Genomic DNA, 18,334 nt, shown 5'->3' on the forward strand with positions numbered 1-18,334 from the left:
AGATGGCACCCAGATTTTATTTTAATTCTTCACTAAGAGTCACTGTATCCAAAATGGGCCCTTAAATTTTATAAGACATTTTAATTATTTTTTAATAAATAGGGAACCTCATATTTGCTACAGCCACCACATGTATGGGGGGTGGCTCTGTTCTTGGATGTACCTAGATATGCAGGTTGTACATATACAGTTATAAGGTTCTCCCTCTCACAGACTTTAAAAAGAAAGTCAACAAATTGGGCAATGGAGTTTTATTCCATCTTTTAATGCCTTCTCTGGTAATCTTGTTCTGCAAGTATTTCCTTACAGTCTTTGCATTCGTATTCATCTTTAAAACACTTTTTCCTTAACTGGTGAATCTTCTCAAAGCACACTGTCCTATTTTTTACCCACCAGCACAACACAGTTAGTCAAAAGCTCAATAATTAAATATCAGTTGTGATTCTCAAATTCAATTAATGTGTTCATCTTCTTCATTAATGATTAGGTTATACAATAGGCAACTCTTCCTTATCTCTCTCCTTAATCTTTGTCTTTACATAAAGGACAATAATGCCCCCAAGTAAAATTGTTTATATATTTAACAAAATTTTCCAAATATTTCAAATTTTAATTCCTCAATAATATACATGGACATTTTAGCAATCTCATCTATACCTCCATTTATTGTTTATTCTTCTAATGCTGGTGCCTTATACTTGACGTACATTAGCCATGGTCTTCTCTGAACACAAAAGTGGGGCAGCCATGCAGACCATTTCTCCTAGAAAGTCTTACCTTGCATTGCATTTACAGTACGGTTAATTCACTTTAAAAGACACAGCTGAGAGAAGTTTTTTTCTGTAAAGTTTACCAGGCATTCAGACTGGTTTAGCACATCAGTTTAGCACATCTCTGTACTTTGCCCTTTATTATTATTATGCATTTACTATACAGCATATGGAATCATGTGCTTATATCTCTGTCACTGTGCCAGACTGGGAATTCCTTAAAACCTGAGATCTATAAGGAATGGGTACTCAATAAGTATGTATGTGAATGACTAACTCTCTCATGATTGTCACATACATTTTCTATAATCCTTTTTGCAGGGGTGTTATTTTCTAGCCAAGTTTATATACATTTAAAAAAAATGCAATGTAGAAAAGAGCCAATTTTTGTATAAGTATTCATCAAAATTATTACTGTACAATTAGGAAGCGATAAAAAGGAAAGAAAGTTTAAAGAGATAAAATGATTATGTATTTATGAAATTTTAAAAATATTTTATAAGCTTGTTTAAGTCAAATACTTTTTATTCTGGCTATTCTTGAAAGATATATTCTTGTCTTTGAGCCTTCTTTCTAGATTTGTTCCATAATGGTGGGTAGAAATTTCATCAACAGATGAGATACCTGAATTCTACAAAAAATAAAATTCAAATGCTAGAGTGAAAAAGTATGATAATCATCACAAATCAAGCAAAAAAATAAAGAAAAATCAGGGGCACATGAATACAAATAGTTATATTGATAAGTGATTTAGAAAACTTGCTTCAGGCCCAGCAGTGGAGCCAGATAACTATGCACTAAAATCTCTGAAACTGTGAATCAAAATAAATCTTTCCTGTTTAAACTTGCTTTTCTTAGGTACTTAGTTACAACAATTAAAAGGACTAACACAGGAGCTCTGAGTAGTAAAAATAATTCCAAAGTGTGCTCAAACAGGAAAACACATTTCATTCTTAATAGAGGCTGGAGGTGAACAACAAACTTGCTGCATTCTCTACTGATATGCTCCACTCTACAACCCAAGAACACTTTGTTCAAACTGCTAGTTGGAATGTATGGATTCAGTTTTGAGTCACTTAGGCCTAACTGTTACCCTTTATAACCAACCAATCAGGTTTGTGCACACCAACAGCAGAGAATAAGAAAGATGACGATGCTGGTTGGAAACAAAGATTCTGGAAGGACAGGAGAGGAGGTCTGTGGAAAGGCAGTTGGAGAAATCTTCAGCTCTTTTCACTGGAATGAGAAAAGTGTCAAGAGCTATGGAGAAGACAATTAAAGGATGTGAATCTTTAGAATAAATGCAATAAACCAACTCTATAGTGTACAATTTAGGGATTCTATATTTTGCAGGAAATTTATGTGTTCACTTTATTATTTCAAATTTTTGTTAGTATATATGGATTGTGTGGGTTTCTTCTTATCCCTCACATCCTGTACAACTCAATCTTAGGAAATAAATTCTGGAAAGAAGAAAAGAAATAAAAGTTGAGTGAAGACTTTTGGAAAGCGATTTCATAATGGATTCAGAAGGACTCATGTAGGAAAAAAAAACACTATTCCAGAAGAGATGAGTTAGGAACTGAGGCTGTTTCCTTAATTGGTCTGAAAATCTTTCTTAGGATGAAGAGGAATCTCCTCAAAGTGCAGATAAAATACATTTAGTTCTGTTACTACATCTGTGAGGATATATTTGATGAAGTGATAATGGTTACATGGAGGGAAAGAGATCATTTCTATGTAAAATAAACTAAAGTGCGATAGAACAGCAAACTAAGTTGCAGGATGAAAAAGCTTAGTCATATTGAAAACAATTCCTCTTGGAAAAAATTTGTAAAGACCCACATGTCCGAATCTTTGGAAAAGATAAGGTTATAAAATAGTGCAATAAATAAGCATTTTGGGCAATGAAGGAATAATTTATAGTCCCTTGGTAGAGGTAACTTTTCAAGGAAGGAAAATGAAACCAGATTAAAAAGAAAAAGTGATTTGGTAGCATATCAAAAATATATGTGATAACTTAAGTGGAAGAATATAGAAAATGAAAATAAAAATAATCAATGATAAATATAAATGTTTATTACTTGTAATAAACTATAAGATGGATTTGAGCTGCTGTATCTTTAGTTTATTGATTTTAAGATTAATAGTTAAAGAGGCAGAGCAAGATGGTATCTAAGTAAGATTCACTAGAGCTTGTCTCCACACACACATGCCAGATTGAACAGCTATTCACCCACCAATCTTTATAAAGACTAAAGAAATAAGGTAAGAGACCACAATGTCTGGTGTTAGTATAACAAAACAAAAGATGTATTAAAGAAAGAAGGAAGAAAATAGTTACCCACAGGAGTCCTCTCCCAACTCCAAGTAGTTCAGCAGAAGATAGATGACACCTGCTTGGGGGAGGGAGAGAATTAAGTTGAAGCCTTAGTCTTGAAACCCAGTACCAAGCCTGTCATGGTGACACCTATGACCCAGGTGGATGACTACCTTCACCGCCTTCCTCCCACGTGGGGCTGCAGAGTGAGAAACAAGGATTCTCCCACTGGGTACCAGAGCACTTCATCTTGGAGCTAAGTGACAGGCCTACTATGGTGAGATGTGGTACACGGTAAGAACCTGGAGGTCAGAGACAGAGCCTTTAGACACACTCTGGCATCAGGTGGAGACCTGTGTATTGGTGGGACACACACAAGTATTGACTGTCATTTCCAGTTTTGCAGTGGGCCAGGGGAATACTCACCTTCATCCTGAGATTGCACAGGCTCTGAAACTGTGAGACTGAAGTGCAACCCAACTTAGAATCCATCTTCATGGCAAGGGACTGTCTCCACCACCCATTCTCCAAAAGTTGGGCAGCACAACTATTGCTGAGCCAATGCTCACAGAAGGAGCTCTAGAACTGCCCTGGCACTAGGACAAGACCTGTGACCCATTAGGAGTTTTGTTCTGTACCACTGCCATCTACACCATGGGCCTTGGCATACCTGATATTATGCAGGTCATGATGGTTGTGACACTCAGGCATGGCCCAGTTTAAGATCAGCCTAGGAGGCCAAGAGACTGCCTTCACCAGCACTATTCCAACCTCCAGAAGCATAGTGTGATACAAAACCTCATTTTCTGGGAGGGAAGGGCACAGAACAATATAATAAACAAAAGACTTTGTCTTAGAACTTAGTGCTCCACTGGTGAAATCTACTACTAGGTAAATCCCCAGGCCTACCTGCACATGGACACTCTGGAACAGCTCCCATGACAAGTAGGCATATGGTACCAATCTACTAAACTTCTATTCTAGCCACCATCACTTGTGGCTGGTTTCAGCAGTCTTATCATGAGTCTGTTAACAGTCTTCTATGATCAGAAGACTTCCAAATTCTTGGGATCCCACTTGGAAGAATCCATAGCGGGACACATGGGTGTAAATGGTTAAAAGTTAGAGAAGGGAATTACAAAAGGGAGCATGGTGGACCCAGGTAGAAGCCAGAAGAAAAGAGATAGTGCTTTCCCTTTCTAGGTACTTTTAAAACCCTATGCTAACCTATGGGAAGGGAAGAACCGGGTGATTTCTATCCAATAATCAATGAGTGGGGAGGCGCATGGGCAGTCCTTGGGCCAGGTGAGTGTTGTCCAAGTCATTCCTGAGCCAGGTGTGGGCAACCTACACACACATACAATAATAAGTCCCAAACTTTCTCTAACTCTTGCCTGCCTCAAGTCCACTTCAGCAATAGGCATTTCCACAGCAGGATAGGCATTGGTCTCACCCAATGTTGTGCTGGTTTTAGGTGCTGCAAGTTTCAGAGTGTTACATAGTAGCATTAGCAAACTTGACAGCATTGATGGATAAAAGTAGAGCACAGGAGCCCAAGACCAATCAATCAATGGTGACTTTGCACAGAGCAGGGCAGAAAACTGCAGTACCTGGCCACAGGTGAGTTAACTGGATGAACATTTAGGTCTACCCTGGACCCAGGGAGAAGCTTATGGGGATGGACTAATCTCTCTAGGCATTTGAGACTTGGATTGTCTTCTAATTTCAAAACAGTGACAACACACCAGTAGCAGACTTCTGGCAAACCTAGGCATGGGTGCCGTCCAGTAGTGAAATAAAGGGTGTGACCACAAGTTCATAGAAAATAGCTACCTGCTTAGAATTTCTGGAAAGACAAGCATAAAGAAAGTAAGATTAGGAAGAGTAGAGTAAGTATCTAATCCTTCAATTCCCAAATGATATCACATACAAACCACCAAGCATCAAGAACTTTCAGGAAATCATGACCTCACCTAATAGTCAAAACTAAGGTGCCACAAACTGACCAGATAGTAATCAGAATGAGATTATCTGAGGTAAAGAATTTGAAACAGCTGTTTTAAGGACACTCGATGAGCCTGAAGAAAACACAAAGAAATATTTCAAAATAACAAAAATACTTAACAAAGAGGTAGAAGCAAATTAAAAAGTCAAATAAATCTTTGAGCTGAAAAAGTATATTCAGTCAAATTAAAAATATAATGTGAGGTATCAATAGCAACAAAAGGATCAACAGAAGAAAGAATTAGTGAGTTTAAAGACAGGATACTTGAAAGCACAGAGAACAAAAGAAAAAAGAATGAAAAAGAATCTTTGAAGAAAGATTGCAGGATCTTTGGGACAATATTAAAAGAGCAAATATTTGGGATCTCAGGGTTGAAGAAGGTCTTGAGAATCCAAAGGGGTAGAGAGCTCATTGAAAACTGTTTCCAAACTTGGAGAAGGACACAAATATCCAGAAAAAGGAAAGTCAAAGCTCATCAGTCAAGTGTAACTTAACCAAGTCTACCCTAAGACATTGTACAATCAATCTCTCACAAGTGTGAAATAGAAGATTCTAAGGCTTCAAAAGAGAAGCAACAGCTGACAGACTTCTCAACAGAACAGGCTAGGATAGAGTGGCATGGGATTTTCATAGTACTGATTTTCATAGTACCATCAACCAGTAGTATGGTATCCAGAAAAGCTGCTTTTTAGAATAAAGGAGGGATAAAGATTACCCTGAGAAACCAAAGTTGAAAGAATATATTTCCACAAGAACTGCCTATAAGCAAGTCTAAAGGAAGTTGTTCAAAATGAAAGTAAGAGACATTAATGAGTAAGAAGAAAACATACAATGGTATGAAATTCACTGGTAAGAGTAATTCTACAAACAAATCAGAATGCTCTAATATTGCAAGCACAGTGCATAAAACTACTCATGTCTTTAGTGTGAAGACTAACCCCCCACAATAATTGAAAATGAGAATAAGTACATTAATTTGCTAACAGGCAATATAGAAAAGTATAAAAGAAGACATCAAAAGTTCAAAATGTGAGGAATATTTCTTACTTTCTCTGTCCTTATCTTTATGATCATGTTAAGATACTATCATTTCAAAATAGTTTTTTATAGTTAAAAGTTATTTTTCTAAGCCTTGGAGTAAACACAAAGCAAAAATCTGTAATATACAAGCCCAAAGTAATAAGCAAGGAATCAAAACACACTACTAGAAGAAATCACTTTACCCAAAGAAAAATTATAAGAAAGGGAGAAAGAAAGAAACTATAACAAAATTAGAACACAAATTAGAATATGGTTGTAGTAAGACTCCACTTATTGATAATTTCTTTTAATATAATTGGATTAAATCATTCAATTAAAAGACATAGGGTGACTGAATGGGTAAAATGAAGAAACTCACATCACCTCTAAGAACAAACATGAAGAGATGGAATAAATATTCCTTGCAAATGTATTTTTTTTTAAAAAAGCAAGATTAGGCATGCTGATATCAGAAAAAATAGACTTTAAACCAAAAGCAGTAAAAAGGGACAGGGATGAGAAAGGGCTTGCTGCATGGCTCAAGTAGGAAAAAGCAAGAAAGAGAGAGATAAAGAGAGAGACCCAGACATAGAGAAAGATCATTATGCCAAAGTTAAAGGGGCCAATTCAGCAAAAGGAAATAGCAATTGTAACTATATGTACAACTACTATTTATTGTATAGTCTATACATAGCTCTTATGATACTAAAAAACAATTAAGAAATTTTAAAAATTGAAATCATTTCAAGTATCTTTTTGGAACCAATGCAATTAAATTAGAAATCAATAGCAAGAAAAACTTTGGGAAATATGCAGATATAAATTAAGCTATTTACCTTTGAATAACCAATGACTTATGGGAGAAACCAAAATGAATATTTAAATTTTTTTGAGACAAATGAAAATGGAGGGTTAGGTTCATACTTGTAATCCTATTTATTTGGGAAGCAGAGATAAAAAGATCATGATTTGAGGCTACTCTGAGCAAAAAGTTAACAAGAATCTATCTAAAAAACAAGTTGGGTATGATTACATATGTCTACAATCTCAGTTATTATGGGAGGCAGAGGCAGGAGGTCTGTGGTTTGAGGTAGGCCCTGGGCAAATATGCAAGATTCTATCTGAAAAAATAACTGAAGTAAAAAATGCTGTGGCCATAGGTTAAGTGGTAGAGTCTGCTTTAGTAAGCATGAGGCCCTTTGTTCAAACCCTAGTACCCCCAGTACTGACAAAAAAAGTCTAAAGAAACAAAGAATAGCATAACCAAAACCCACAGGGTACCACAAACAGTACTCAAGGGGATGTTTATAGCAAACAATGCCTACGTGAAAAAGTGGAATGATCTCAAATTAACAAACCATAGATGACTGTCAAAGAACTAGAGAAACAAGAACAAACTAAATTCAAAGTAGAAGAGAGAAAGGATAATGACCAGAAATCAATTAAGTAGACTCTCCCTCCTCCACAAAATAAAGAGTTAGTTCTTCAAAAGGTGTTTTTTTAAAGGAAAGCTCTTACAGTATGAAAAAGAGAGAAGAAAAAAGGCAGGCATGAAAAGGAAGACACCACAACTAATAGTACAGAAATATGAAGGATAATTAGAGTATTAAGAACAGCTGTGTTAACAAAGTAGCTAACCTAGAAGACATGGACACATGGTTACACATACACCTTACCAAGACTGAATCCTGGAGAAATGGAAAACCTGAGCAGACCAATAGCAAGATATGAGATTGAATCAATAATAAAAAGTTACCCATCAAAGAAAAGTCCAGTATCAGATGGCTTCACAGCAGAATTCTCTCAGGGAGAATACAGCAACAATGAAAAAAGAAAGAAAGAAAATTTTGCAGGCAAAAATGCTCCATAAATTATGAGGAAATCCAACAGCACATCAACAGACCAAAGAGCAAAATCCATATGATCATCTCAACAGATGTAGAAAAGACATTCAATAAAATTTCAACACCACTTCATGGGAAAACTGCCATGCAAATAGGCATAGAAAGAATATAACTCAACAAATTAAAAGCTATTTATAATAATCCAGCAGCTAACATTATGCTGAATAGGGGAACACTGAAGGTTTTCTCTCCAAGGTCTGGGGTAAGGCAGGGATGTCCACTTTCACCACATTCATTAACACAATGCTGGAAGTCCTAGCAACAGCAATTAGGCAAGATAAGGAAATAAAAGACAGCCAGACATGGTGGTGCCATGCCTGAGGCAGAAGGATTATAACTTCAAGGCCAGCCCAGGCAAAGTTAGTGAGACCCTATCTCACAAATAAAATGCAAACAGAAAAGCTGACTGTATGCCTCAAGTGGTAGCATTTGCTTAGCATGTGTGAGGCCCTGGATTCTATCCACAGTACCATAAAAAAAAAAAAAGAATGAATGAATTATAGAAATGACACACAAATTGGAAAGTCAAATTGTCACTGTTTGCAGATGATATGAATTTACATACAGAGAACCCCAGAAATTCCACCAAAACACCATAAAACTATTAGATGAATTTGGCAAAGTTGAAGGATACAAATTTAACACAAAAAACCATTAATGTTACTATATGTTAATAGTGAATTCCTAGAAATAGAAATAAGAAAACAATTTCACTTATAAACAAATGCCTAGGAGTAAATTTAACCAAAGAGGTAAAGAAGCTCTACAATGAACACTGCAAAATGCTGATGAAATAAATTGGAAAGGACACAAAATGGTGGAAAGATGTTGTGCATTAGAAGAATCAATATGACTGACTATAATGGCTACAAAAAGTGATCTATAGATTTAGTGAAATTCCTGAAAAATTACCAATGGCATTCTTCACAGAACTAGAAAAAGCAATTCTAATTTTATATAGAACCACAAAACCTCCAAATTGCAAACCCATGTCTAGCAAAATAGACAAAGCAGGAGGCATTATACTACCTAAATTTAAAACATACTGCAAAGCTGCACTAATCAAAACAGCAAGGTAGTGGCATAAAAATGGACACATAGACCAACGGAACACAGCAGAGTGCTAAGAAGTGCACCCTGCATCTATAACTGTGGCAGGAAGGCAGGGAGGGAGAAGGGGGATTAATGAGCTCAACAGTGAAGCAAAGAAAAACCAGAGTAGGGGAGTGTTACCTGGATACCAAAGAAGGGTCACCTTGCTCCAGAGGATAAAGCAGCCAATGAAATAACATATGATTATGTATGGGACAAGATGTACCCCCTATTTCTGTAACATGCTCTAAATGGTAACATAAGGAAAGCCCTCTTTGTTCTTGGGGCTCAGCCTTTAGACTCAAGGCTACCAAGTTGCTGCCAGCTTGCTTAATAAACTTGCTTCCCAAAAGCAGTCTTTGCCTGAAGACTTCTGCAACATTTCTGGGGGCCTGCCTGGGATTTGGAGGTTGCTGTTTTCACTTCATGTCACTGGCTCAGCATCCTGGGTCCACCATGAGTGCTGCCCCTGCCAGGTACCACTGGACTGAGGGGAGGATGTCTCTCTCTTGGCAAGCAGAGGAGATGAGTTCTGGTTGCACAAAGGAACTCAGAAAGACTCAGGAACCAACTTGGGAGTCCTGCTTATCAGACTGGTAAGAACTCGAGTTCAAATTCAGGACTGCCCTGGGAGGCAGAAGGGAATCTGATTAACTCCTGAAGACATCCTAGTAACTGCCTTTTTGGGGGTGAAACAGTGTCTTTCAGGTTCAGGGAGTAGGGTGGAAGTACTGTGCTATGTGAGAGTGTAGGAAAGTGCAAGCCTGGGATGTAGCCTGGACATGAAGCAAGTGCAGAGTCCCAATCTGTGGGTCAGTGGTGAACCCATATGATCTAGGGTGAACCCTACAGGGCCTCTGGTCCTGGGCTTATATTGATTCACTATGGCTAAGCAACACCTAAATTCCCACAAGGGGAGCAGCCAAAGATGGACAAAGTGAGTGTTGTTATTTGTTTTCCCCTGTGTGCCAGAGAGGAGGACCCCTTACCTCTTCTCTATAGTCCTCATCCCTTCTGTCTTTGTTTCTGTCTAGATGTCTGGAAAATAGTGAAATGGGAAGGGGTCAGAGTAAGAACACCCCCCAGAGTGCATGCTTAAGAACTTTAAAAGGGGATTTAATGGAAATTATAGGATCAAGCTGACTTCTGACAAGCTTAGGACCTTCTATGATGTAGACTGCCCTGCTTTTGGTGTAGGATGGACTTTGGAGGGGTCATTAGAAAAGGTCATAGTCAATAGAGTTTCTGAAGTGGTTGTAGGAGAGCCTGAAACAACCAGGTAGTTCCTTATATTGACTGCTGGCAGGATGCAGTCCTCAGTCAGCCTACGTGGCTAAAAGCCCACCTAGAGAAAGCACGCAGGGTCACAGTAGCCAGGGTGGCAGCAGTTTCCAAGTCAGAGAAAAATATAAAAAACCAGAGAAACCCATATTAGTGGGTACCCTGCAGAGTCCCTGATGCCTTATGTTCCACTGTATAGATTAGAGAATTTCTAGGAGCTGCAGGTTTCTGCTTGATCTGGATCCCCAATGACTCTCTTGGCAAAACCATTTTATGAAGCTACAAAGCAGGGAGAACAAGAATCCATGGTATGGGGAGAGGAGCAAGAAAAGGCCTTTAAAGAAATTAAGAGAACACTCATAAATGCCCCTGCTCTGGGCCTGCCAGATGTGATGAAGCCTTCTTCCTATGTGTACATGAGAGACTGGGGACAGCAATAGTTGTCTTGATCCAGCTGCTAGGCTCCTGGCACCACCCAGTGGCCTATTTATCAAAGCAACTTAATACAGTTTCCTGAGGCTGGCTGCCCTGCCTTGTGCCCTGGCAGCCACTGCTGTCTTGGTGACTGAAGGAGACAAACATACTTGGGACAAGAACTCACAGTTTGAGTTCCCCACTCTGTTTTGACTCTCATGAAATATAAAGAAAATTATTGGTTAACAAACTCCTGAAAGGTCAAATGTCAAAACATGTTATGTGAAAAACCACATGTCTGGCTAGAAGTTGTTTAGAATCTAAACACAGCCACCCTATTATTCAGGCCAACTGGAGCATGACTGTTTAGAGATTATGGATGAGGTGTCCTCCAGCCAGCCAGACTTGACCGACCAGCCCATTAGTCATTGGCCATTGAGTATTTCACAGATGGCAGCAGCTTTGTCTGGGAAAGCACACATTTTGCCAGATACACAGTAGTGACTCTGGACACTATCATTGAAACATGACCACTACCAGTTGGGATCTCTAACTCGGGAAAAAAGTGTTAAATATGTACAAAAACTCTAAAATTACTAAAAGCTGTATGGGATCCTAAGCAAGTAGTGGTCATGCACTGCCACAGGCACCAGAAGGGGGAGACAACAACTGTTTGGGGAAACTGAAAAGTTGATAAGGAAGCCAAGTGAGCAGTCCTCACAGGAGAACAAAACTCAGCCTCACTGACAGCTGCCTTATTCTTGTGCCCTTTATCTGAATGGGACCCATGGTATAGCTTAAAAAACAGGCTTGGTTTGAGTCTGAAAGAGGAAATTTTCTATTGGACAGATGGAGGAAGTTTACTGATGGCCACCATGCCATATCTGAGTCACTGGATCCCACATTTGTCAAGCAGTTCCATGAAGGAACTCACACAAGGTGGACAGCTCTCGAAACCACCTTGACCCAGCATTTTTATGTTCTCAAGTTTTCCAACATAAGTAAGACATTATGTGAAAGGTACAGTCTGTATGCCAGAAACAATTCCTGACAAGGGCCAAGATGTAAATATTTGCTGGTGTTTGTCTGCATGTTCTCAGGATAGATGGAAGCTTTCCTACTCAACAGGAAAACCCAAGAAGTGACCAGGTGCCTGTTAAAGAAAATCATCCCTTTATTCAGTATACCTATGTCCATTGGGTCAGACAATGGGCTAGCCTTTGTGGCTGAGGTGGTACAGTTAATGGCTAAGAGATTAAAAATAGCTTAAAAGCTACATGTGGCCTACTGCCCCCAGAGCTCAGAGAAAATAGAATGTATGAACAGGATTCTAAAATTGCAATTAGAAAAACTATGCCAGGAGCCCCAGCTACAATGGGATCAATTATTAGGTCAAGCCCCACCAAATGGATGGGCTTCTGCCCTTTTGAAATTCTTTTTGGGCATCTATCTCCTTTAGTCAAGGGCCTACAAAGAGACCTTAAAGAAATAGGTGGCCTCACCCTGAGACAGAAAATATAGGTCTTTGGGTTGACTCTCTCAAAAATCAATGACTGGGTAAGACAGAGACTCCCCATTAGCCTGACAACTCCAATACACCCTTATAAATCAGGGGATGTTGTTTGGGTAAAGGAATGAAATGTTCAACTGCTCAAGCCCCACTCGAGGGGTTGTTGTTTTGTCTACCCCCACAGAAATTAAGGTAGCAGAGATCATTCCCTGGATCCACCACAGCCGAGGGAAGCCAGCTTCCCGAAAATAGGAGTGCATCCTTGACCCAGCCTTACCATACAAGACCACCCTTTGGAACATCTGCACTCTTCTCCAACAAGACCCAGCTTCCAGGAGACAATAGGAGACCAGGGATGATGAGATGTCATCCCTACTCTAGTCACTCTGGAAGCTGACTAGTGCATGCATGGTAGAAGCTTGAGGAGTTGCCCCTCTCACCTTTGAGGATGAATCTGTTCTGTGTATTCTTCTTGCTAATCTTGGTCAGCTCTCTACCTGAGACCCCCAGGCTTTGGCCTGTGATTCATGTATGTATATTACCTGTACAGGGAGACCTGTTACCAAAACTCTGGTTTTCCATACTTATTATTCCTGTGCAGGTACCATTGTTGGGTCATGTGCCCAACAACAGCCATACCACCTACTCAGTGTGCTTTCATGATGGTCAGTATATCCATTTTAACCCCATCTATTGCCCTCAGGAGCAATGGCTAGAGATCCAAAGCTTCTCCAGCATTGGGAAGCTCATTAACTGTACCCCAGATAATGACCCCAACAAACCTGTGTCCATGTACTTTGATGTCTGTGCCACAATAGCTGAAGACACCAGGCCTTGGGGCAACTGTTGGGGCTAGCCTGGGAAAAAGCCTATAGGTTAAATGATGAATATATATGTCCAAAATATGACAATAGGACATTGGGTTGTGCATACTATGAACAAGTTTACTGCCTTTATTGGGGCTGTAAAAGGTGGGCAACTTGGCTTAAAGGGGAGGTCCATACCTTACATGGAACTGCTGCTCTTATACAAAAGTAGGAAGCAACCCCCAACTACATCTTGGTGCTTGTAACCCTGTAATTTTCACTATTTTCAACCCCAATGAAACAGGCTGGGAAGTTGGGAAAAAGTTTTGACATTTTAATAAATGAAAAGGGAACAGATACCAGTACTTTGCTACATTTTTATACCATGTCTTTGACTCCTTTTATGAGTTTCCCATCTCAGTTACAATCAAAAACATATTCCTCTTACTAGCTGAGTCCATAACACAAATTCTAAATGCAACTATGTGTTATGTTTGTGGGGGAAAAAATATGGGAGACCATTGGCCATAGGAGGCAAAAGAACTAAACCCACAAGAGCCCTTTAATGAAAACCCTCTCCCTAGCCTCAGGGAGAATGTTTGGCTCCTAAAAACCTCTATTTTTGAGAATTACTGTATCTTTCATTCAAAAGGCCAATTCTTTAATCCAATAGGGGATTTGATCTGCTTGGGACAAAAGTTTTACAAAGATGGTACTCAATAGTGAGGGGCTCCCAATCACATAGAGCCCCAACCTCACCTGCTAGCTAACTTTCCTAAGTTTGTAATAGCTTAAAATAACCTCAATCTTAGTAACTGCTGTTTACAGATTAATGATGAGAAAAAGGTAATTAAAGAGATTACTGACATGATAAAAAGCTTGCCCATATCCCTGTACAGACTGGAAGGAAAGGAGTCCCAGTGACCTATTTGGGGGCTAGTTCTCAACCCTAGGTGGGTTCAAAATCTTAATATGAAGAACGTTCCTTATTTTAGGAGCATGCCTGATATTACCCTGCTTAATCTCCATGGTACTGCGGTCGTTCAGGAAATATAAACCCTTAGCTCAAGATAATGCTCTTTGATCCAGAAGTGGGTATGAGCATCAAAGGTGGGAATGTTGTAGGAAGGCAGGGAGGGGGAAGAGAGATTAATGAGTGCTACAGTGAAACAAAGAAAAACTGGAGTTGGGAAATGTTGCCTGAGACCAAAGAAGGATCACTTCACCCCAGCCAATGAAATAGCATGTGGTTTTGTATGGGACAAGCTGTACCCCCCAATTCTGTAACCTGCTCTAAATGGTATATAAGGAAAGCCCCTTTGTTCTTGGGGCTCAGCCTTTGGACTTGAGACCAAGTCGCTACTAGCTTGCTTAATAAACTTGCTTCCCAAAAGCTTTAGTGCCCTCTCAGTCTCCGAGCCCTTCTGCACCATAACCAGCTGACTTTTTATGGAGGTGCTAAGAACATGCATCAGAGAAAAAGAATCTTTTCAATAAATGATGCTGTGAAAATTGAATGGATGAAAAGTGAAATTAGACCCTGTCTCTTACCAGGTATAAAAATCAACTAAAAGGGATTAAGAAATTAAATAAAAGACACGAAACTACTAGAGGAAAACAGGAGGCATTTTGATGCTTTAGGAAATTAAATTGAGCAAGCACTTTTTAAGAGAAGACCTCAATAACATAGGAAACAAAATGGAATAATTTAAAAATGTGATTACCTCAAACCAAAGCTCTCTGTACAGCAAAAGAAACCATTAATAGAGTGCAGAGACAGCCAACAAAACAGAAGAAAAATATGTGTTTAATAGGAGTTGATGTCCAGGCTTTGATATACAAGGAGTTCCAAAAACTCAATAGCAAAAATACAGCAAACCAAAAATTTTTAAAAAAGCAATAGACCTAAATAGAGATTTCTCAAAAGATGTATGGATGACTAACAGGTATATGAAAATGCTCAAAATCATCAACTATCAGGAAAATGCAAATCAAGACCACAGTGAGAGACTAGGAGGAGTTTAGAAGAAGACTGATTGCCTAGCATGCAATCAAACAAACAAAAACCCCCAAAGTGATACTGAGATATCATCTTACACCCAGTAAGAACAGCTATTATTAAGACTAAAGATATCAAGGGCTGATGAGGATGTGGAGAAAGTGGAACTCTTGCACACATTTGGTGGAAATATAAATTATTACAGCCATTGTGGAAAACAGTTTGAAGGTTTTTCAAAAAATTAAAAACAGAATTATCATTTGCTCAAACAATTCAGTACTGTGTATTTACCTGAAGGAAATGAAGTAAGCATGTTTATGAGACAGCTGTTCTTTCAGGTGATTGCAGCACTATTCACAAGAGTCAGAAAACAGAATCATCTGGAGTGCCTATCAACTGATGAATGGGTATACAAAATGTGCTGCACAATGGAATACTAGTCAGCCATAAAAAAGAATCAATTGTGTTTCATGGCAATATGGACAGAACTGAGATCTTTATATTAAACAAAATAAGCCAGGCATAGAAAGACAAGTACCAGGTGGTCTCACTCATGTGTGGAATATAAAATACTTGGTGGTTAAAATTATGGCAATCAGCAGCCAAACAGAGTTGGATGCAGGGAAAAATAGATATCAATCAGTGTGTGCTAAGGCCCAGTTAGTTAGAAATAAGAGGCTCAGGTGAACTTCCACGTAGTAGCATGACTGTTGATTGAGACATTGCCCTGTACATTCCACAAAGGATGAAGTCTGAAAGTTTTCACTATAGAAGTATAATAAAAGTTTTAGGAGATAGTATGTTAAGCCTTATTTCAACCTTAACATGTATCAAAACATTACACAGTACCCCATTAATATGTATATTTGTGATTTTAAAAATAAGTTAAAAATTTAAATATAAGAAAACCAATATAGATAAATGGTAAAAGAAGATTTACCCAGCTATCTTAGAGCAATTGTAGTTAAAGACCTCACTACAGTGTGCAGTGAATACACTCTATGAAAAAAAACACATGCTTACTTACATGTTTCTGCTTGTGGCAGGTGGAGAGAAGCCCCTGATTTCAAACAAGAATTACTGACGCAGCTGATTCAAATAAAACTAACAAGACATGCTATGGGCACGCAGTTTGGATTAATTCACTAACCACAGAGTTTCACATAACAAGGAGTGTTCTGGAAATGGACAAAAACCATTTTCACATTTTAATGCTTGAAAAATTGAAAGATTAAAGACTGCATCCACTGGGTACAAGAGGTTTATTGAGAGATGAAATAAATGAAAATGGAGGAACACACCAAAGTAAATACACTCCCCCAATATCTGGGATAGTGCTCTATGCCTTCAGAGCAGGTTCTTGCTCTACAGATGTATGTCCTATTAAATTTGATTTAAGTTAGGTGTAAGTATATAAGCTCTACCTTGAGATTTTTATCATTAAAAATAAGCATATTGCCATGGACATATTGCCCTAATAAATGAAATCTGATTTTTTCAGATAAGGAAGAAATCTAGAAAGTGATAGAAAATCATGCAGCAGCTATTCACAGCAATTCTGAGACTATCAGAACACTAACCACTTCAAGAAGGTTATTGTCATTAGTACTTCTCTTCCCCTCCCTTCTCCTCAATCCTTCTCAAGCTTTTTTTTCTTTTTGAAAGCCTATGAACTCATAATCGTAAACAAGAATATAGGTTCTTTGTTATATACTACCATACTTCCCTTTTTCAAATAAGTGTTATAGTTAAATAAGAGAATGATATTAACACATAAGAGGTTTAAATTCAAATGCCTTTGACTAAAACCCTTTGTGAGTTTAAAGTAAACTTTTGTGGTAAGGTTTAATATGATACACATCAGGAAATCCCAAGCCTTAAAGATTTATCTACATTTATTATCATACACACTTAATATTCAGCCTCTAGGATTTATGAGTACTTTGTCTTCATAACTCACTCTCAGATTTCCATGTTTAGCTATAATGAGTGAAGAAAGAAGCTATCTGGCATAGTTATATGGTAAAGAAAGGAAGCAAAGACAAAGATGTGTTATAAACAATCTCCATTGATGAAATCAGGATAACCTTATGATTTATTCCATATTTCAATACCATACTTTAGAATTCAAAGTTGTTAATAAGATATAAATTTGTTGGTACATAAATAAAAGCCATTTTTTTGTAGAATTCAAGTTTATCATAAAAAAGGAACAGAAACATTACATTTACTAGTTTTTTCGAACTAAGAGTTCAATAAATTATCGGGTTCCAGTATTTCTTTTTTTGTATCTACCAATTGTTAAATGTTAATGTTTTATTATATTTGTAGTATATCAACACAATATTTATGTTTAATTGTGATAATTTGTGTGTTTTATGTGATATGTGTGAGATTGACAAACGTTATTCATGGCAATCATTAACTTTACACTTTACTTTATCACATATGCATGCTCAAATCAGTACTTCCATGCTCGCTTGGAACACTCAACCCTACATGTCTACATGCTTTGTTCTCTCACCACCTCGTGTTTACCCAGATATAAAAGTGTAATAAATTCTTTCCTAGCTACCTAACTGTAAGTTCCCAAATCAGCTCTCTCACTTGTGGTCGTGTAAGTCCGTCTTCAACCTCTGCTTCAATGTTTTTTCATAGTACTTGTTACCCTCCAGTGTGTTACAATCTGTTTACTTTTTCATTTTATTTGTCCACAGTACCTATAAGAATGTCTGTGACAGATGAAAACCATTAAGCATCTGATGAATGAATGAATGATATGCCCCAGTAGAAAAAAGAGCATGCAGATAAATTGCAAAAGTGCAGAAGACTCTTTAGCAACTTTTGTTGATTCAATAACAGTTTCTGAAAACCAATTCAATTTCTTTATTCCAGTAACAAACACAATAAGAAATTTAATTTACAATGACATGAGAACTTGCCTTATCCAGGGTTAAGCCTAACAAAAGATGTGTCAGATTTTATATGCAAAATTATTAAATCTTAATAAAACAACTTGAAAGAGCTCTTATAAAAATGTCATGTGTAAAGATTAAAGATTCTACATGGCAAAGATCTCAATGCTACTCAAATTAACCAATTGAAGAAATCCTAATCATATTGCCAATGTTTCTTTGTAGTATTTGACATGCAGTTTACAAATTTTATTTGGTTGTCTAAAAGCCATGAATTCTAAGAAAATCTTGAAGAAAA

The 18,334-nt window shown here is 37.9% G+C and overlaps 1 long non-coding RNA gene across 1 annotated transcript in view; it reads left to right on the forward strand.

Moving 5' to 3' along the window:
* Nucleotides 1-17,336, forward strand: part of LOC141423315 (uncharacterized) — an 80,390-nt gene extending 63,054 nt beyond the window's left edge. The window contains exon 3 of the long non-coding RNA XR_012448080.1: nt 1,885-17,336. This is a non-coding gene — a long non-coding RNA (uncharacterized lncRNA). The remainder of the gene's footprint in view (nt 1-1,884) is intronic.
* Nucleotides 17,337-18,334: the final 998 nt, after the last annotated feature.

Source organism: Castor canadensis, chromosome 5 (genome assembly GCF_047511655.1).
Source record: "Castor canadensis chromosome 5, mCasCan1.hap1v2, whole genome shotgun sequence".
Taxonomy (NCBI): Eukaryota; Metazoa; Chordata; class Mammalia; order Rodentia; family Castoridae; genus Castor; species Castor canadensis.